The sequence below is a fragment of the Aquila chrysaetos genome, chromosome 1 (assembly GCF_900496995.4).
Source record: "Aquila chrysaetos chrysaetos chromosome 1, bAquChr1.4, whole genome shotgun sequence".
NCBI lineage: Eukaryota > Metazoa > Chordata > Aves > Accipitriformes > Accipitridae > Aquila > Aquila chrysaetos.
Window position 1 is genome coordinate 58,007,511 of NC_044004.1, and position 14,580 is coordinate 58,022,090.

Here is a 14,580-nt window from a genome sequence, read left to right on the forward strand (position 1 = left end):
TGACAGAGCATTACATTTGGTATAAGATTTTCTTACTTTTAGTGAATATTAGGCTTTCCTGATTTATTTATTTTTTAAGTGACTTTTCATGGTCTTCTTATTTTGTTTGGTTTATCTGGATATACAATTTTTCTGTTAGTTTGGGTTAGCAATCAGGATGCATGTTTAACAAAAACAGAACTTGAGATGCATACAAAACTTGTGGCCAGATGGTATTGAGAAATCCAGAATTGTACACATTGCCGTTGCATCTCTGTGGCTTTTTGGCAAGGTGATTTCAGAGTGGAAAACACTTTAGGCTGCAATCTAGGCTTTATAATCTGTGCATTTCTTCTAAAAATGCACTTTCATTGATACAAGGAAACTAGACACCACAACCTGTTAGCTTCTACTTGTTTCTTTATACTCTCCTTTTTCTCTTTAAGTGATTTTTACTGAAGCGTTATTTACCTCAGTGTTCTCATGTCATCTTGATTCCTGGCATACCAGCTCTGTATGATCATACTCTAGAGCTGCATGCCTGAGCATAACTGAAAACCACATTTCCCCAGGATATCGTTACTACAGAAATGTATATACCCGTTCCATCCTCATTTACTGTGGAGCATCTTGCGCTTGACTTAATTTTTTTTGTTTCCTTAATGGTGTAGCAATGTTACCAGTTTTGATTTCGTTCCTTTTATGGGAGGGGAAAGGAAGAAGGACTAGCTGGCCTTATACAAAAATCCGTGCAGGAAAGCAGCAAAAAAGTCGCTCTCCAAATTTGTGTAGCTATGTATATACCAACTCCCCTGATGTATAAATATATTTATGCATGCATAATGAATATTTGGCTTGGTTTTTTGTTGTGTTTTTTTTTTTGTTTGTTTTTTTGTTTGTTTGTTTGTTTGTTTTTTTGCACAGGAGCAAGCATTTGCTGCTGGTGCCAGCACTGTATCTTACAAAGTTATTTCAACTGTACTGGTGAAGAGCAACTTGATTGCCAGTATAATTAACTGCTGGCATAGTACAACCCTAAGCCCACTTACTTTGCTTGGAAAACATTTGTATGTAGACCAGGTTTCAGACGTGTAAACGTTTTGTGGTTGTGTTTAAAGCACAGAAAAAACACACAACCCTGCAGGTTAAGATGTATACAAACGGCTGCAAAAATCCAAAGTATGAATGAGCGCTAGGTAGTGTTATAAAATGTTGGAAATATTTAGGAAAGTACAAATTCTGTGAAGCTGGTTTAGTTCCTCTTACAGTATTTATGTCCATGTGGGGTGGCTACTTACTTGAATACTTGTGTTTTGACTGGGCTGCAAAAGTGACAGGCGGGGACGGAGGGGCAATAGCCACAGGGAGGAAGTATTTGCACGTCAGCCCTGCACTGATGGCTTTGCCAGGAAGACCTGGATGATGACAGCCGAACCCCTCTTCCCCGCTGGTACCCTATCAGAAAGGACCCCGGCTTTCAGCGTCCAACGACCGCCTTTGTGAGTGCAGCATTGTCTTCCCCGCTCCGAGTTTTAATCTCCCAGGGCTGGAGAAACATCACACTGCGCACAGGCGTGGGCTCAATTTAAACAGCCCATTCATTTCACGTTGTAATAACCTGCTCGTGCCCTTGACGTTTCCAGTGAACAGAGAATTGGGACATTATCAGTGACTAGTGAGGATGAAAGGAAATACTTCATCTCAGCTGTGGAAGCACCAGCATCTGTTATATTTTAGCTGTTATCTTTGGCCGGGGACCTATAACTGATCTCAGAGCTGAGACAGGAACCATATGCATAAAGAAACACGTTTTAACCCTCTCCTCGCCTGTCACTCATGGGTGCTCGCCGCATGTGTTAATGTGAGAGCCATTAACACCCCCTCATCAGGAAATGCCACCTAATAGGCAAAGGGTTAATGACTGCATACAATATTTCTAGTGATGAGGCAGGAAAAGATGCTTTCTTTGTGTGATCACATAGCAGCAGTATGACCGAAAGACCTCATCCAAATTAGTCGGGTATCTGACATATGCTATATGTAGCTATACCTGCTTCTTTCCAGCTCTGTCTGTGGTTTCACCTGATGTTTCATCTGCTCTGAAGACCAATAGTATACGTACCAATAGTATCCAATGAATTGACCTATTAAAGGGAAATTTGGGTGAAAGGCGATTTGTTAGTTTTAATGCTACATTGGTGGTTTAGCAGGTGGCTGATGCATTTAAAGTTGATGAATTGGTGATCAAAGTGTTTTAAAAATGAGAAAATCCACAATTTTCCAGAAGCCACAGAACTATTATTAGCAACATGTTGATGTCGCTAATAACTTTTGAATGTTGTTACTGTCAAATGGGCTGTGAAATTAAAAAAGGAAAGCAAAAAATCACAAAGCTTTTCAGTTAGAGACCCAGATGAATGTTTTATGTTGTACTCCCATTCTGTTTATCGTTTCGCATACCACATGAGGAAACAGACAAAATCCACTCACCTTAAAATCACCTAGTAATTGTCAGTCAATGAGTTTTCTTTAGCTTTAACTTCTTAATATGTAGCTGAAGCTAACAATCAGCTGTACCATAAGACCTCCCAAAATTTGATTTGGGAGAAAGAGGCGGGGGGGCGGGAAGAAAAACCTGAAAGGTCCTTACAAGGCAAACCTAATTACCATTGATAAGGTTTTCTTTTTTCCATTGTAGTTTAAGACCAGCATTGCATGCTGCCTTGAGGTGACTCTGTACAAGTCTGTCTTAAATGGTCAAGGAAAAAATAAAAATAAAAGCCTGAGGCAAGCCAAAGTAAATATTAATTTTGAAACTATGAACTGATATCCACAATGAAGTAATTTCTTTGGCAAACACCTGCAGTTTTGCTTATAATGTTCATGCTTATATGAATAGGGAAAGAAAGGATTTTTGATAATTGGGATGAGAAGCAGCGATGTGAAACACACTCTAAAGAGGTTTCATGTGCAGTGAATTAAAAAGTAAACCTCTTATATTCCCAGGGTTATGATTGACACATTCTTTGGCTTGACTGTGTAATCTCTATTTGTACAAATGCCAGAGTAGATACCTTATTTTTGAATATTTGTAGCCCTTTGCTAGCTCTCACAGCTTCAAGAAAAACTTGCAATGCCAATGGATAAAGTCATTTCATTTGGAGGGTAATACCAAGCATTCCCAATATACTGTTCCTTCATGTAACTCTAGAAAATGTCATTAAAATTTTACACGTTGTACAGCCTAGAAACTAGGGCTAGATAAAGCATTAGCCTATGCATCACACTAATTTTTTGAAGTTCAAGCTTAAGACAAAATGTGCTTTCCAGGTGTGTCCCTAGTAAAGCAATAGAACACGTTATGTGGCATGCTAAATTGCTTTTTGATGATCAAAATTCATCACTGCTTCCTAGCAGTTAGGAAATTAATTAGGCAGTTTCAAATAGTACAAAAGATTTCTGCTCCTGACCTTCCTAGTGTGATGCTACAGTAGCAGGGAGATGTGCCTGCCTTTCAAATAAGCTGTTCATAGTCAGTTTCTGCTCACAAGACAATAGCCACATGAGAAAATGATTTTTTTATTTTTTTTTTAAAGTTACATTTCGGTATCAGCCATATATGAAATTTAGTGTGTCAAAGAAAATTTAATTTCTTGGGATCCTACATGTATGGAGGATTCAGGGGAAGGAAAGATGCAGAATCTGAAGAAAAAAACCCATAAAACATGCAAATAGCCTAAACAGTCCGGTTCCTGCTGCTCTACTTCATTTTGCATAGGTAAAGAGGAAATAACCTGTTCTGCTTAATGTTGCCTAATGCTTCCTGTTAGAAGATTCTTTTAGTAGAGATTCTTTGCTAAACTTAAGACTTCTGAGTTGAAGTTCCCAGCCTTTTCCTCATTTCTTGCCTTCCACCCTCCTTGCTCAAGAAAAAAAAAAAATCAGGAAAGTTAATTCAGTTGTTCCAAAACTTAATTCAAGATTTTCAAGATTGAATCTTTTCAAGGTTGAATTAAAGTAAAACATGTTATTTGCTTTTGTTACAATGACTGATTCAGCTGCCGACCAAGCTGCTGAGGAGGGTGCTCTTTTTAGAAGCTACGGGACGTAAAAAACGGAAGCAGAACCAGCAAACATTTTCTCTGCTGACACCCAGGCAGTCTGGGAGAGAAGATGGAAACTGCTGTACTAAAGCCCAGACAAGTCAGGGGGCAGACAGAGACAGAGTCTCTGGGTAGTAAGAATATTCTCTCTATTCCTCCTAATGATTATTTTTAAATGGCAGGAAATTTTAATGCGCATTTGTAATTCAGCAAGGGAAAGGGGCTGCTGTGTAGAGGTATCGGTGTGACAACATGTTATTGCAAACCTTTGCTATCCTTGCTGTTATAAATGACTTTTATAAATGGATCTAATGTAATTAAAAAGATACTTTGAGATACTGAACAAGAAGGCTTAGGTTGAATTGTAAAAGGTATCTAACACACTTTTAAATCAGTGACAGTTAGGTATTTACAATTTCTTCCAATTCACAATTGTGTCCCACCCTGATTAGTCCTAAAATTATGTCAAGGGAACGGACAAGGGTTTAATTTTAGCTTATATTAAAACTAAATAAATAACGTAACTACTATTTTCAGATATGTTTGTTCCCTTTGTTCACTGTGCCAATATATAGCTCAGCTGAGCCTTAGGATTAAAGTAAGTGATCCATGATACTAATTAACAGATTTATAAATCATTCTGTGTGATCAAGCTGTTCATAATTTTCCTGTCATATACGGGAAGGCATGTGCAGTTGCCAGAAATTTATTACAAGCGTAACGAAAACAAATAGTCCAAAATGCTGAGAAATCAAACAAAGTCTTATTAAAAATAACTTCAGTGATGGATCCAAAAAAGTAATTATTTGCACAGTTCCTATACCCCACAACACCTGAAAATTAGGTAATGTTTAACATATGTCAGATTGTAGGCCCAAACCCAAAGTCAATTGTTGAAGTCTTTGCCCTGGAGGAAAACCATAAATCAGACAGGATATGAGAAATGGCGACTGACTAACATTGCTTAAGGATCAGGACAGGCAGAGGTGCTTCTAGCTGGTAAACTTGGCAAAGGGCATGCGAGTTGGTCAAAAGCGCACTGTAAAAGTGGCTCCACCAGTCATGGCATAGCTGTCGCAGTGCATATGTGCACTTGTGTAGAGAGAAACCATCAGGCTTCAGAGCAGGGTTTGGATTTCTTTAAAAAAATATAATAATTATTAACTCCAAATAATCTCTTGCTGAAATTCAGCCTATGGAGTTTGAAACAGTACTCCAGGGGTAAGTTCATTAAAGGGCTGTAATATTTTAAACTGTTTCAGTGGGAATTTTCTGTAGTTGTTCTCGGTGGTTCTCACTTTGAAGCTAGTGACCATCAATGTTGGAAATGTTAGATTGCTTTTGAGATGAAGATTGAAAGAGAAAACTTTACTCAGCGCTCATTAGACCACATCTGGAGTACTGTGTCCTGCTTTGGGGCTTCAGAACCAGAAAGAAGTTAATAGACTAAAGCAAGTTCAGCAAGTTCAGCTGAGGGCCACCAGGATGGTCGGGGCACTGGGGCAGGTGCCCCGGGAGTGGCAGCCGAGGGACCAGGGCTTGTTCAGCCTGGAAGAGAGGCAGCCCTGGAGGATCTGGTAGCAACCAGCGCCTACAAGGAAGCTACTGAGGAAATGCCACCAGCCTCCTTAAGGAGGTGCATGGCAGGAGGAGGAGAGGCAATGGGCATAAATGAAATGGGGCAGGTTCCCATTTGACACAGAAAAATGGGTTTTCCTATGACAGCCAAGCACTGGACCAGAGATGCTGTGTGGTCTCCATCCTTGGAGGAGACCGAGATGGAGAAAGCCTGGGGCAATGTGGTGTGTGTGAACTGAGACTGGGAAGTGCTTTGTGTGGGAGGATGTGCTGGGTGGATGACGTCCCAAAGTACTTTCCAGCCTGAAAGGCGCCCTGGTCCTAAGTGAGGACAGCAGAAGAGAGAGGGGGAGCAAGTAAGGGGTGAAAAAAAGGACTAGTAAAACTTAAGTACCTTGCTAAAACCAAATAGTTTGATCTGTTTATTTTACTTAGTAACCAGAAGTACAGGGTGACATAATTGATTCTGACCATGACAATCCCCAGGCTACCACAAAAATTGTAGCTTAACAAAGTTTTGCAGTATGTAATGTTGTAACGCCTTGCACTTGTGCAGAACTCCTATCCAGTGACCTCTAACCCTGTACAAACTTGACTAACGAAGACTCAGCGCAGTCCTTTGAGGCAAAGGATATATTGCTGCTAATTTCATTTCTGCAGATGCAGCTTGCAGAAAGTTATTTTGACTGAAGTTGTGCTGGGTTTGACTGTAAATTTTTGTGGGGTCAGGGGAACTGGAACAGATCAGGTGTACTGAGAGCACAAAACGATGGTCAGCTCTCCACTGAGCAGTCAGGGAGTATATTTCTTTTTCTGCCTACCCTGCAGCAGCTGATACATTGACATTGAGCCCTGCTTTACTGGTGAATGAGTAGTGGATGCAAAGTGTGGGTCTCAGCTTCCTGCCCGCTGTTCTTGCAATTGGAAATAACGGGTATAACCTCAGCTTATTTCCCACTGATGCTTGACACAGCCTGACCAGTGCTGCATGGAAGAGGAAAGAATTAAGTCTTCTTTTCCTTTGGAGTCACAGAAAGGAACCGGTGCAGTTTAGTCTACAGGAAGTTAATGCCAGACCATGTTTCCTAGATGTGGGCTTTTACTCTAAGAGCAGCTTGTGCATTACTCAGGCAACAACAGGTGAACGTTTTTTTCCTTGCCTGAGTTTTCCCATTATTCACACATAGTCTCTATCGACACCTTCTGTATAACAAAGACATCTACTTCAGATATCAGTAGTTTAAGAATTTATAATCTCATAACCTGTTTAGGTTATTTTGTGTCTATCAAATTACTATAGCATCTCTTTACATCCTGGCAGATTGTTTAACCAATTTGGGAAATCTTTTGGTTGCCTAGATCTGAGACTGTTGTACCCATCTCCACACAAAAAAATAGTATTGTGAAAAAAAGCATAAAATACTTAGGAAATGTCTTCCATTTAGCTATGAAAAGCCTTTAGGTACTTTATTAATATTTGCCTGATAAACACAACAATTTGAAACTCATCTCGCTTGGCTTTCTGGTTAGCTTAAAGGAAAAGTCAAGGAAAGCGATATTCCTGATTCATAACCTGCAAAAGCAATGGGTGCATCATCACAGTTTTTTCCCTGCTGGCAGGCTCAGTGCCTATGTAATCTACCAAAATTAAAAGAAGCACAACCCCAGCAGGTGTTCCCTACCATTCACAGATACAGATCACCACAGACAGCCATGTGAGTTCACCTAAGAGAGCACTGAGATTTGGGTTTGCTTTTGGTTTAGGTTTTGCCTTTTAGCAAGTTTGACTTTATTGGGGGGGGGGGGGGGGGGGGGTATTGTTAGATGAGCTAATAATGTTGGAAGAAACAAACAGTTTTCCTGTGTGCACAGTCTGTTCTCAGAGGTCAAGGTTGATGACAGAGGTCAAGGTTAAAGCAGAAAAGTGAAAAGTGACTGACTGAAGAGCAGCGCGTTTTTGATCCTGATTTAAAACGCACAGAAGGCAATACCAGCCTTGGCGTTTGCTTGAGTTAAGGACGTAATGCTATTTGCCCCTCCTCTTGCCCCAAGCAGGAGAAAATATGGGCTGTGTTTTGGCTTAGGTCTCATGGACAGAATGGCCAATGTGATTTCAGTGTCTGGGTGATTCTGAACTTGTTAAAATTACCCTGTGCTCAAATTTCAGCTTTGTCAAACATTAAATTAAAATTACCTTGATACTTGGCCTGGAAAAGACTTAAAGATGAACACAGAATCCATTGGCTTTATTTTTTTAAGAACAAGACTGCCTTTAAATGTGTAGCTGTGTACACACAGGGTGAACACACTCCATTTCCTGCTGCTCCTTCTCCTGGCTAACTTCAGGTAGGTTGCTGCTTGTTAGACTGGATCAACCCTAAGTAGGCAGCACATGGAGCTGAAATTCACTGTTCCACACCTCAAGTTAGCATCCTAACCACCAGCCTATTATATTCCACTCATGCTGCAATATAAAACCTCAAATGAGCCATGTCCAATTTAGCTGTGACTAAATGAAATTTAATTAGAAATGTTCCAGCTAGCACTATTCATTGAACAATAATGCTGTGTAACCAAATTGTGAAATTATTAAATGCTTGCTGTGTCCCTAAAGAGACAAAGGAAAGGTGTATAAAATCTGTTAATTGCTCTCTGATTTCCCCAGTCAATTTCCATCCCCTAAAAACTAAGTGGTTTGTGCAAGTTTTTTCTCAGGTCTGCAACTACCTTTTAAGAACATAGCATGTGTGCTTGTATATTGTCCGAGTTATTTTTGGAGTCCTCCTTGAGTAGGGGAAAAAACTGAGCGTTTCATACACTTTGAAAACCTCATTTATTTTATAGACGTGTTGTGATTTGCCTCAATTTACTGTTTTTACATAGAAGGGTGTAATCCACTGAAGTCAATGTAACAGCCCTCAAGTCTTATAAAACAGTCTTAAGCCCGGGTAGAACCAGGCTGGTGGTTTCTGTGGGTGGGCTGGCTGGAGCCTGCAGTGGTGCAATGGGGGCAGAAGTCTTTGGGGCTACCCCAGCCGAGAGCTGTAGCTGTGTTCCCATCTCGTCCTTTCCTTCCTCTTGCTTGCCCGATTATTAGGCTGAGCCTCAGGCCCTTGAGAAAAACCATCATTCTCAACACAAGATCATGGCGCGGTACTCTCACAGGGAACGTTACCATCTGTGTCAGCAATTCTTGTTGTCCCAACTGTTGGAGCAATTCATATTTTCCGGACACATGGGTGGCAGGATTTTCTGTGGCTGATTTCTTTTGTCTCTTTAATCACTCATTCTTCATTGTGAGCCTCATGGGCAGCGGGCTCCCCAGCCAAAGCGCGTAAACATGGAGGGGGGCTTTTCCACTAGTAAGCTTTTTACAATAGATGTCTATTATTCAAAACAAGGAAGGCAGTTTTATAAGGCCTGCGAGTGCACATTTCCCAGTCTGCTGCTTCTTAAATTACTAGGAATGCAAAAATAACCAATAGTTTGACCTCTTAAATCACAAATTGGATAGGCTTACCATTAAAGGACATTGTAAATGTGTTTCCCATTATTTAGTTCATTTGGTGTGTTCAGCAGTGAGCTTTTGGATGTTTTGGGGTTTTTTTTAATTCTTTACAGAAATCATTTGATCACTTTCTTTCCTGGAGTTTGATTAGGTCCTCTGGACCTACAATAAGAGAAGCTGAAGACTTTATAATGAAGGTTGGGTGGAGTTATAATCATAATATTCTTGCTATAAAAACTAATGGGTGTATATTATAAAGTGTGTGTATAATGAATGTAGTGAACTTCATAAGTAAGGTCTATCCATCTTTTATATTTGGTGACTGGAGACAAAGATTATACCAGAGAGCTGTCCCAAATTGAGGTGTGCTGTATACAGTTTAGCAGAGATTGCTTTTCTGCCTAGGAAGGAAAAAATTTTCTGGGAAATTTCTACACAGGGTGGGATCTGTAAAAATTCTGCATGTTGGTCTGATCTTGTTCCCATTTATATCAATGGTAACATTGTGCACTCTTTGTTGCAAAGTCCCGTCTGAGCAATGTAAGCATGTATCTTTTTTTATTGCATCCTGTAAAGTTCCTATCTGTCATCCTTGTATCTCTTCTCATTTCTTACTCATTGGTGAAGTTTTATCTTTTAGTAGATCTTCATAACTCGTGATTAGCTTTTTAAGAAGCAGAGGTCCATTTATTGCAGACATTTCAGTATCGAAGTAATGGAAGTGAGGACAATGCTCTGTTTTTACAAGGTGTTTGTAAAAATCTTTTTACAAGAGCGTTTGCACAAATTTTCTGTCTGACACTGGGCTTGTTTGGAAAGATTTTACTTATTTTTATCTTTTAAATCTTTTTGCTACTTTCATTTTAGAATTTTTCTATCTGCAACTGTAATAAATTGCAAATGGAACAGGAAGGAGTTTTACTGGAACAAAAAATTTTCCAATATGTTATTAAAATAAAATTCCTGTACTTCAGATTCATCAGGCTCTACATAAGGAGAGAAAATGTGTGTCCTGTAAATCATATCTGTATTTGGAGTATGAGCTGGGAGAAATCAAGTGGCTGCATGTTGTTCAAACTGTGATGGGCTTGGTCCTGTGCACACTGCCCATAGGTAGATTGTGATCACATTTTGATTGTAATCAGCTAGGCTCTGTTCCTGCAAAAACTTGAGTAGTTGCCTTTGGTTAGTTAGACATGTGCTAAAGCATTTGCAGAGTTAGAGCCTGCTGTCATACTTGTCTTTCTTGCATTTGTGTGTTGGCTGAGAGTGTAAGCATGAGGTTCCCAATTGACAAGGACAGTCGCCTTCCTTTACCATCACGCCTCTCGTATGGAGGAGATGCAGTCAACAGCTCTTCTGTGGCTGACAGGCTTGAAAGGATCATAGAATCATAGAATCATTTAGGTTGGAAAAGACCTTTAAGATCATTGAGTCCAACTGTCAAACCAACACCACCATGCCCTCTAAACCATGTCCCTAAGTGCCACATCTACACGATTTTTGAACACCTCCAGGGATGGTGACTCCACCACTTCCCTGGGCAGCCTGTTCCACTGCTTGACAACCCTTTCAGTAAAGAATTTTTTTCTAATATCCAATCTAAACCTTCCCTGGAGATAGGTGGCTTCATCACAGCCATGACTATGCTTTAAAAATACTTAACTTGTATAGCTTAATTGCTGCCCAGTTGGCTAGAAGGACATCAGTGGAAAAGGTGACCTTCTGTTAGCTGACCGGGCTTTGAAAGTCCGGTGCATAGGAGTGTACGCAAAATTAAGTCCTGATCTCAAAGGATGATAACAGTTTACCTTTATTTTTCATCTGGGGGGCATATAAAGTGGCCTGCTGTCAGGCAGAGGAAATGAAAGAGGGATGAGATAGACAACTGGAAGTGCAGGTGGTTTTACTGCTTTTGTGATGAAACTGTCTTCTGCCTTTGATTCCTGTAAGGGGAGCATGCAGTACGGCAAACCCCTACTATATTTCAGTGCACGCAAAGGTAAAATGTGTTTCATTAAAATGAACTTCTAAATGTGTTTCATTAAAATAAGATTTTGAAAAATACTTAGATGATGACGAAGAGTTTCTCAAAGATAGTTTAAAGAAATGTGTGTAGCATTCTGTGAACAGATAAAATGTCATCTGTGATTCTTTGGATATATTGCCTGTAATATGCACTGTCATCCTCTGTTTAAAGTCTTATCAGTAAAGCATATAGAATAAAATCGTTAACAGTAACAGAACATTGTTCTAAAATGGCTTTGACTGTTGAATGAAAGGCAGGACCAGAAATAGATAGTATTTAACTGTGCAGCTGCTTTTAATGGAGATATGTAATCAAAACTCACATAACCGATGTTCCTACAATTTTGTTGGGTTGTTTCTAACTTTTTTTAAGCAAACTTATTTCTAGAAGTTGTAGAGCAGATAAACCTAAAGGTTCAGGATTCCACTTTAAGTGGTTCCATAGGTTGAAAGGCTACTGATATCTCATGGAGTAGACAATTTCCATATAATCAGTCTGTGACTAATTCAAAGATACTAGATAGAGGAGGCAAATCTCTGAGGTGCATTGAGGAAAGAAGCAGTTTATGTACATATACAACACTGATGAAGGTGTTTTGCTGTCACAACTTTTTCACTGGGTTTTCTCCATGTGTTTTTAGTCAAGCAATTTGAATTTTCTATTTATTAGTAATTTGTTTGGCCTGTACAGCCTAGTTACTCAGTGTGTTCCTATTGCTTGAAGTACAGCAAAATGCAGAACAAGAAGACAGTCTGTGACCTTAAGAATTTTATCTTCTCTGCATAAGACAAGGAAAAACGTATGCACACAGTAGAGGAGAGTAATAAAAGAATATTCGTCTACAGGACAGCAAGTGGTCTCAGCATGCAAGCAACTTAACCCTTGTCAGATTATTTTGGAAGAGCCATCTGTAAAAGAGGGATATGAGCCTTGTGATATGCATAAACTGAAATCCTGTGCAAATACCAAGGCTGCAGTGCAGCCTGGCTATTCAGGCAATAAATCTTACTGGAACACCTTTTTTTTGCCCTGTAATAGCTCAGACAATGAGTAGAACTAGAGTTTGCTGGCAGCTGCTGACGACAGGGTCTGTTGAAACTAACGACACATGGTTAATTAAAGCCAGGTCTGTGCATTGATTCAAATTCATCACACAAGCCTATAGCTGTATTTATATTCAGATGTATTTATTGTTTTGAACCTATTTTCTCTGGATAAGATCATTGCCTATGAGAGCTTGTGACATACCTGTCTGTACCCATTTATACCATGTTCTAAAGAAGAAGGAAAGCTATGCATCAGGGTCCTCACCAGGCTGGTTTCCACATCAAAGGAAAATGGTAAGCAGTGGAAAACCAAATGTGCATATATTGTTAAAACAAAATCAGATTTCATTAGGGTATTGGCTAAACACCTACAGATATATTTCTTAAAAAAAAAAAAAAAAAAAAAAAAAAAAAAGGCCCTGGGGCAAATGCTGCAAAAAGTAGTAAGGGGGTAGGAGAAGGGCCAGGGCTGGAATTTACAGTGGGAAGCCATAAATAAAAGCATCAGGAATCAGGTTATTGCAGCATCCAAAAGAAGAAGAAATGGAAATGAGTTTTTAGGGTTACAATGGATAAGTGCACTTCAAAGCATGACACTGATTACATGGAAAGAATAAAACAGGCAGGCTGAAGGTTATCTGGTGAAGTAGTGAATTCCTGTTTCAGCCTGAGCAGATAATTTCTGATAATCTCCCTGGTGACTTGTGAAGCTTCTCTGTCAGTGGAATGACAAGAGGGGGTGAATGACCTATAGCATCACCTGCCTTTGCTTTCTGTACCAGATGCTAATGCACAGCATCTTGGTGGATAGAGGGAGGCATAACTCACACTTTTGCCTCCCAAAGTGATTCCAGCCAAATATCTGTCATTATCAATACAGCTGTCACGCTGATGCTTGTGGGTAAGAGTTAATGATGGGTGTTCATTTACTTTATGGAACTTGTGGGGGTTTTATTGCTATGTTGGGTTTTTTTAAAAGAAACTACTCAACAATTCCCTTTATAGCCAAGCAGCACATTAGTGCATAGAGTAATAGTGCAATCAAATCCTTCTACAAGGCAGAGGAAAGCAATGCTTCTTTTTTTCTAGGAATTTAGCAGCATCCAGTAATCACAGTGATATATTCTAGGTTCATACGTTCTCCCAGGGAGAGAAGGCAAGGGAATAATAACAGATGCTAGGCTGGGTATCGGTCTCTCGTGATAATAAAAACAACATTGAAGGTTTCAAGTGGGGAAGGCCTAAATGCAGAAAGTGTTGGAAGATCTGGTTGAAGATTAGTCTTAAACCTCACGTGGGGGAAAGGGAGGTGAACTCTTTTCCATAAATCATCCAGATACTTAATTTGATATCAAACATGAACCTTAACATGTGTCATATAATCTGCTTTAATACACATGGGTCTTATTAAAATAGTGTGAGCCAAGGACTGTGCTGATTTACACAAGTTTGAGCAAGTCCTTTGCAAGTCAGAAAATGTACCCTAATTTAGAGTGCTTTCATTTAGAGACAGAACTTAGGATGTTTTTAGCAATTCTAGTAGTTTTCTTCACTAAGGGGCTGACCCAGTGCCTGTTGGTGTCATTGGAAAGATTCCTATTGCTTCGCAAAGGGAGGTTCCTCCCCTGAGATGTGGGTGGTTATCTGAGGCATGGCGATTAGGCAGAGAGACAAGCACGGCCGGAGCAACTGTGACCCTGACTCCAAATCCGGAGCTGATTTGGACCGGGGTATAAAGCTGGATGCTGTGAGCCACCCCCCACTCCCCCTTTTTTTTTTTCTTTTTCCCTTTTCCCCCCTTTCGCCCCCCACCCTTTATGACTAGTACCTCTTAGTGGGCTGACCATTTCAGACCAGATGTGAAGTTTTTGGTTCTGAGTGGGGAGAAGTAGTTCAGGTTTGGAGTAAGCATGCCAGTTACGTTGTAGGTTTGTGACTGGTACTGAAACTCAGCAGCGGACCACTGCCATTGAATGAGGCTCGCTCAGTCAGGATTATCAGCCCTGCTTCTCCCACTTGTGCACTCAGGGTGGGCTCCAGGCTCTGCTTCTTCAGTACGTTGTTAGCCACCACTGAAAGTACACTCAAAAGATATCAGTAATTATAGTGTGCTTAATAGGCTGACAAACAAATGAAAATGCACAAGGAAAGCAATTAAAGGAGGTGGGCTGATTTCTTGACAGACAAGTCAGCAGCAAAGTATGATTTGAAACATCACCTAACAGGAAAGCCTTAAAAAAGTGAACAGAGTAACTAAATCAAAGTAGACAAAGAGAGTCCATTTTTTACTGACTGAATTTTTATTGGTTTCACTGCAGTAATTTCAGTATCATTATC